The following is a 7,512-nucleotide window of genomic DNA, read 5'->3' on the forward strand; positions in this document are numbered from 1 at the left end:
AAGAGCAAAATGCGATAGCATACGTGAAGATGCGGGCCGCAAATCCAACATGCAGACCGCATAATGCCCGAAGAAATTGCAGAGTCAAATAGTTTGCTGGCCAAATTCAGGTGCAAGAAATGCGGTCCATTATGCGACCGTATAACAGGTTCGCGGGATGCATAATGGATCGCAAACTCATTGAAGAAGTTGTTGAAGGCGGAAAATACGGTGCAAACTACGATCGTAAATCAACAATGCGGACCGCATAACCTAAATGCGACGAATGCCTAGAAACTAGGGTTTGAAGATGTGATGGACTTGAAGAGAATGCGGACTGCATGTCTGTTATGCGATAGATATGCGGTTGCATAATTGACCTATAAGGGTGATTTTGTCCGAAATTTGTCTCGAGTTTTGACCCATTACAAATAGAGATGGTTAGTGTAATGCAATTGAAATAGAACCAGATTTTCATCCATGGTATCATGATATCAAACAATTTTTAATAATAAAGGAATATCCCGAGCAGGCTAGTGGAGATGAAAAGAGAACTATCAGAAGGCTTGCCAGCAGTTTCTTTTTGAGTGGAGAGGTTTTGTACAAAAGAACTCCAGATTTGAATCTTTTGAGGTGCCTAGATGCCCGAGAAGCTGAAAAGATCATGAACGAAGTGCATTTGGGAGTATGTGGGCATCACATGAATGAATATGTCCTTGCAAAGAATATTTTCCAAGCAGGTTATTACTGGATGACCATGGAAAAATATTGCTTCAGTTTCGTCCGGAAGTGCCATCGGTACCAGATACATGGTGACCTGATCCATGCATTGCCTTCAAAGTTGCATCCTATGTCAGTACTTTGGCCGTTCGTTGACTGGGGTATAGATGTTATTGGGCCGATTGAACCAAAAACTTCAAATGAGCATAGATTCATCTTGGTTGCCATTGATTATTTCACAAAGTGGGTCAAAACAGTCACTCTCAAAGCCGTTACTAAGAAAGCAGTGGTGGACTTTGTGCATTCCAACATTATTTGCCGTTTTGGTATTCCTAAAACTATCATTACAGACAATGCTGCAAATCTGAACAGCCACTTGATGAGGGAGGTATGCGAACAATTTAAGATTACACATCGTAATTCTACCCCTTATCAGCCCAAAGCTAATGGTGCTGTTGAAGCTGCAAACAAGAATATCAAGAAGATCCTCAGGAAAATGATTCAAAGTTCTAGACAATGGCATGAAAAGATGTCCTTTTCATTATAGGGATATCGCACAACCGTGCACACATCAGTTGGGGCCATGCCCTACTTATTGGTTTATGGCACTGAAGCCATAATACCCGCAGAAATTTAGATACCCTCTCTTCGGATTATTGTTGAAGCCGAGTTTGAGGACAAGGAATGGATCAAAACCTGTTTAGAATAGTTGACCATGATTGATGAAAAATGGATGGCCACAGTTTATCACGGGCAGTTGTACCAACAAAGAATGGCCCGTGCCTACAACAAGAAAGTGCGGCGTAGAAAATTTGAAGTGGGGCAACTCATTCTGAGATGTATTCTCCTGCATCATGAAGAAGCCAAAGGAAAATTTTCTCCGAATTGGAAAGGTCCTTACATTGTAAGAAGAGTGTTGCCAAAGGGAGCACTATATTTGGCAGATATCGAAGGAAATGATCATGAAACAACTATCAATGCAGATGTGGTCAAAAGGTATTATGTTTGACCCTTTTACGTAGTTTTAATGCTCTCTGATTGGGATGATGAAGGCTTTGATTCCTGCCACCCAAACACTACCGATCTTTGAAAACCCTTTGAGTCTGTTCCCTTTTTCTTTGATTACCCTTTTGGAACCTGGAAGTTATTATGAAAAAAATATTGATGAAAAATGAATGAAAAAACATGAAAGAAAAAGAAACAAAGAAATCAAAAACAAAGTTCCTTGAACTACGTTTGAATTGATTCCGAAAAGATACGTAGGCAGCCTCTCTCTGGGGTTCAGTCACACCAAAATAAAAATCTCAATCCCCCACCCCCCAAAAGTAAAACTGGGGTAGATGTTGTGATGATTTGGCGATGATTCGCCTGAAAGGTTCCAAAGTTGTAATTCAATCTAAATTCTTTTACCCCAAATCATGTTCAAGTCCTTCCAATCTATCGGCAAAGAGGTTCAAATGGAAGGGATACAGTTGCTTGGATCTGATGCAATCCAAATGAGAAAAATAAAATGAGAGAGTCTTATTGGTGAAAACCTTCACGGGCATCGTAAGGTGATGGTAAGTATAGAAATTGAAAATGAAAGAGTCTTGTTAGTGAAAACTCGCAAAGAGCACTATAAGGCGATTGTAAGAAGAGAAATGAGAGAGGTCAACTGGTGAAAACCCGCAAAGGGTGCCACTGATCGAAAAGAGGATCCTCACAGCCATTGGCATCGACAGAGTCCTAGCAAGGTTTTCCAATTTTGAGGCATAAGTTGTGATGATATTTTGAGAGTTAGACAGTTTACACATATCAGGCATCCAGTCCAAAAGGCACGTCATATTCATTGAAGTTCGCATGCACTCCAAATAAGTCCTATCTTTAACAGAAAGGGATACTTCTCATCTAAATTCATTTATCCATTCCATTGTTTGTTTTTCTTTAAATCCCTTTCAGTCTAACTCTGTTCCGAAACAAAGACAAAGAAGGGATGACAAGACTAATTTATAGGACTATCGCTTGATATGAGCTAATATGCAAAAAAAGGCACCCAACCTTTGCAGGAGCATCAAGTCGACTCCGACTGGCCATGGTGGCCAATGCTTCGAAATAAAAAAAACTCTTGAAAGAAGAAAATCAAAGGCAAATGCCCACAAAGGCACAATAAAGTTAAAAAGGTTAAGTCCCACGTGACTAATCGTCATGGTAAAGTTTTGGAAAAGCCAAAAGTTCTCCGGGGCCAGAAATATAATCGGTCTTTAGGAAACAACTAGTTGCAACTAAAATTATCATCAAAGAAGCCGGCCAAGATCAAGTGACTAAAACACTCAAGGCCGTAAAATCAACAACCGTTTCAAACTGACAAATTGTTCTTTGTTTGAGAAACAGAAAACAGGTGCAATCCAAAGCAACCTTGCAAGAAGCAGGTGCAACCAAAAAGAAATTGCGCGGAGACTAAAATAGCTCTGCCGCAACAATAACTCCAAAAAAGGGAAGTCTTCTCCAAATTCTTTCCAACATTTTACTCATTCTCTTAATAAAAAAAGGGGAGGATTCAAAATCATGGTAGTATAGGGTCTCTAATCCTTAGCTGCATTTTCCAACATAGGGTCTCCATTCCCCAGTTAATTTTTATTTCAAACATAGGGTCTCCACTCCCTAGTCGCTTTTCCAACATAGGGTCTCCACTCTCTAGTTGATGTTTATTTTTAGACATAGGGTCTCCACTCCCTAGTCGCTTTTCTAACATAGGGTCTCCAATTCCTAGTTGATTTTGTTTTAGACATAGAGTCTCCATTCTCTAGTCACTTTTCCAAAATAGGGTCTCCACTCCCTAGTTGCTTTCATTTTAGATATACGGTTTCCACTCCCTAGTCTCTATTTTCTCAGGGTACACCAATCCCAACTTTTATTGCTTTCAATAATGAAGTAGTATAGAGTTTTGGTACAAATAACTCATGAAATTTTCCTAATGAAAATTGGGGCAGAAAAATTTCGTTCGTTCGTTTATTTTGGTGTCTGAGTAGGTTTTTACCTCGAGGCACAAGGTTTGAGATGACTAAAAGAAGATGTCTCAATCCAAAATAAATAAAAAGAAAAGAAAAGAAGTGAATCCAAAATGCAGAAGCAGTAAAAAGTGTGGATTGCTCAAGACATGAATGAAGTCACGAGCATTGTGTGTCCCGACTTTTATCAGAAGAAGCCGTAGAAGAATGAACTGACACCGGCAGTGGGCAAGCATCAAGATTCAAAGCAGAGTCTTCATGAAGAGCCGTTCAAGACTCAAGATCAAGCTTCAGAAGATTTATAGATAGGAATCTTATAACTCATACTCCTTCCGTTCCAGTTTATATGAACCTATTTTCTTTTTGGTCTGTTCCGAAAAGAATGACCTCTTTCTAAATTTGGAAATAATTTAGCTTAAACTTACAATTTTACCCTTAATGAGAAGCTTTTATAACCACACAAATATCCTGGACCCCTTTTTAACTTATTTAGGACCACAAATTTCAAAAGTCTTCATTTTTTTTAAACTTCGTGCCTAGTCAAACATGTTCACATAAATTGGAACGGAGGGAGTAGTTGATATGCTTGTTTAGTTTCTTTTTATTTTGATTATGGTGTAATAAGGAGCTCAGCAAGCAGTAACAGCACCAACAACAATGAAATCACAGCTTTTTCGTAGTCCCAGCTACCAAAATTTCCAAAACTACACTGACCTGATTCCTTTATAGCCAAGGGTATGTCGGCAACCTCGAAAATAAGGTTCGGTCAAACTTTTTCAAAATAGTATCAAATGGGCAATAATTGCTTATATTTTCTCACTTTATCTTTGCCCGCAAACTCTTCATGTTTTCGAGCAAAGAGGGGTAGCTGTGAGCACGTAATTTTTGCCCCACTCGAGATTGCTCCTGAAAAGTCCAAAAATAGTCTTCTAATTAGCTTTGAGTTTTATAGAAGTTTTAAGGATTTTTCTCTATTTTTGTTGTATGCATTTTTACGGCATTTAGTTGCATTTTCATAATTAGAAGCATTTTAAATCATGAAAAAATCAAAAATATTTTTTCTTTAACATTTTTGGATTTTAATTGCATTCTTAATTGCATTTCTAATAAAAAATCACAAATAAATAACACTTTCAATTACCCTTATTTTCTGCATTTTAGGTTAATTAATCAATTAAATTCATTATGTCACAAGTTTGGTTAGTTGATCAAATCTGCAAAAATAGTTTTAAGTATAATTAGGTTGGCTAGATTTGAAAAATTGAACAAAGAAGAAGAGAAGGGGCTCTCAGCCTTCGTTTTGGGCCAAGCAGCTCCAATGGCCGATTTACATTCCACATACACGCACAAACCCATTCCTCATCCGGTCCAGTCCCCATATTAATCAAACGACCCCATTTTGCGACATTCAATCCCCATCCTCCATCATTCCCCATCCAACGGTCCACAAATCCCCTCCTCAACCCATAAAAATGTCGGACCAGAGACCCCTACCCTCTTAAAATTGTCTCAGACTCGTCTCTCCCACCCCTCTCTTATCTCTCGCCGTCCACCGCCATCAAAAATTGCCTACGGTGGCGGCGCCACTCCAAATCACCACAAATTAACACCACAATATCCCCCACACCCTTCTAAATCTTAACCCCTTACCAATTTTTCCAAAATCTACACAAAACTCGTCAAATTTCGGATCTAAGAAGTCACTAAAAACCTAAATCCACCCCATTTCGAGTTTCCCCAAATTCTAGCCTACCTGAGGTTCATATCAACACTAATTGAACACTTTTGTCGAGAGTTATCAATTGGAGTCGATTTTGGTCCTATTCTAGGCCACCCGAATCTGGCCACCACCATGGAACCCTGATAATGTTGATTTCTTTTGTCGGTATATGGCAGACATCGTCACATATACCATAGGCTACGCCTCGAGTGTGGGCTAATGCTCATGTAATGATGCCGCCTATTAGCCGGGTATCTTTTTTGGGTAACCTTGTCATCAAAGGGTAATCCTTCTTTTCGTTTCTTTTATTACGACCTATTTGAGGTTAATGGATTGACATTTTGTGTTACATGTCATAGATTAGGTTTATTTCACAATTAAGAACATATTTTTAGTATTGGATTCAACTTTTATTAAATTAATAAATTGATATGTTGATTGTTAGTACGTCTTCTCGTATGTTATCATGCTCTAGATTAGTTATGATTTCAAATTCTGTGATTAGGCTAACGTTTTAAAGCATAGCAGTCAGTTTTAATTAGGTTAGAGTGACTTCAATTGGTTAATTACATGTTTGAATTAGTTTAATTACCTAAAATAGGTTAAAGTTTGAATATTGCTTGTTGTGCTGTGATTGTTAATTCATCTAAGTTTTATGATAGCTATTTGCAATTACTGAAATTCGGGGGTCTAAAAGAAATAGAAAAAAATGAAGGAATCTATTTTGTTTGGTTGGAAATGAATTAAAATGGGAGAATAAGTTTAAAACTTGGGGTAAATATTGAAATTTCAAAAGTTTAAAAGGTGCTAGGAACAAAGAGAAAATATCTGAAAAGGGACAGATGTCCTATTCAGTTAAAAGGATGCCTTATCTCCTATTTTTTAGCTGACAGAATCTTCTGCATTCCTCTCTAATTTTTTCCTCACAAAGGCTTACTCCTACACTATGTAACAGGTCATATATCACTCACTCATACACACGAATTAGACTACAACTTTCAAAGATCTTTCATTTTTCTCCACCCTCATTTTCAGTACAAAAGCTTCTGAAATTCCAGTCCTAAAAGCTCTACAAAAAACTAAGAGATAAAAGGTTCAAGACTTTTTTCTGAGTTTAAATCTTGTGCTACAAGTTCTGGGTTTATAGATGTTGAGGTCAAAGAAGAGTCGCTATTTTGTTGGAATTGAAGTTCAGATTGCTCCTTGTTTCCATGTTGCTATTTCACTACTAGTAGGTGCGTTTATCCATCTTGTTACTTTCTACTTGAACTATAAATAAAATTAGATTGTTTATGATATACTCTTGCAATTATCCTAATTTCAACATGTTTAATGTCTAAATTTGTTGTGGTTTCATACTTATTAATCCGTGCAATTGTTGGAATGTTAAAATTATGTGAGTTGTTTGTAGAATGTTAATAGGTGATTTAACAACTGTTTGAATGTCATTCTGTTCTTTTTTTTTTCTTTACTTTCTTTCTGAAATGTGCGTGAGTTTCATTATGTTTACTTCATTGTGAAGTGATGTATGAATTTGGTTCATATTTTCTTTCAATTTGCTCAGCATAGTATTTTTAACAAGTGAGTATAGCTTTGTAGTTATTCTGTCACAAAGCTTTACAAGCCAAGAGGATCATGAGATGTGGCGATTACAGAGAACTAGTTGTTCATTTGAATATGTAACTAGCTTAAAGCATCATCATAATATGTATCCTATAATAGATTTTCAGATGTATGAATCAATTGTCAATTGTATTTAAATCTAGCATTAGTTCAGTTTGTTGAAAGTATTTAATCATGGTTCAATTGGTTTAGTAGATTAATTATGCCCGTTTTCTTTTTTGGCCAACTATGTGTTAGTGAATAAACGTGTAATGGATTAGGTGCAGCAAAATTTCCTTAGGAAAGCTTATGACATTTTTCTTAGTTCATTTGGCCTTTGCTTGAGGGGTAGACTTCAAAAAGAAGTCAGCAGTGGAAGGTCTCATAGCTGGGATTCATTTGAAAACCCATTTGGACGTCAGTCACCCTCATGATCGACTTAGTCTCTTTAAGTAAATGTGATTGGCCCTTTTCTTACGAATTTATTCATTTGACTTCCTTTTA

The 7,512-nt window shown here is 37.2% G+C and overlaps 1 long non-coding RNA gene across 1 annotated transcript; it reads left to right on the forward strand.

Moving 5' to 3' along the window:
• Positions 1–6,265: 6,265 nt before the first annotated feature.
• LOC107790424 (uncharacterized) lies at positions 6,266–7,193 on the forward strand. Its single transcript, XR_001649037.2, has 2 exons — positions 6,266–6,641; positions 6,998–7,193. It is a non-coding gene; the product is annotated as an uncharacterized LOC107790424 (long non-coding RNA).
• Positions 7,194–7,512: the final 319 nt, after the last annotated feature.

Source organism: Nicotiana tabacum, chromosome 6 (assembly GCF_000715075.1).
Source record: "Nicotiana tabacum cultivar K326 chromosome 6, ASM71507v2, whole genome shotgun sequence".
In the NCBI taxonomy this organism is placed as follows: Eukaryota; Viridiplantae; Streptophyta; class Magnoliopsida; order Solanales; family Solanaceae; genus Nicotiana; species Nicotiana tabacum.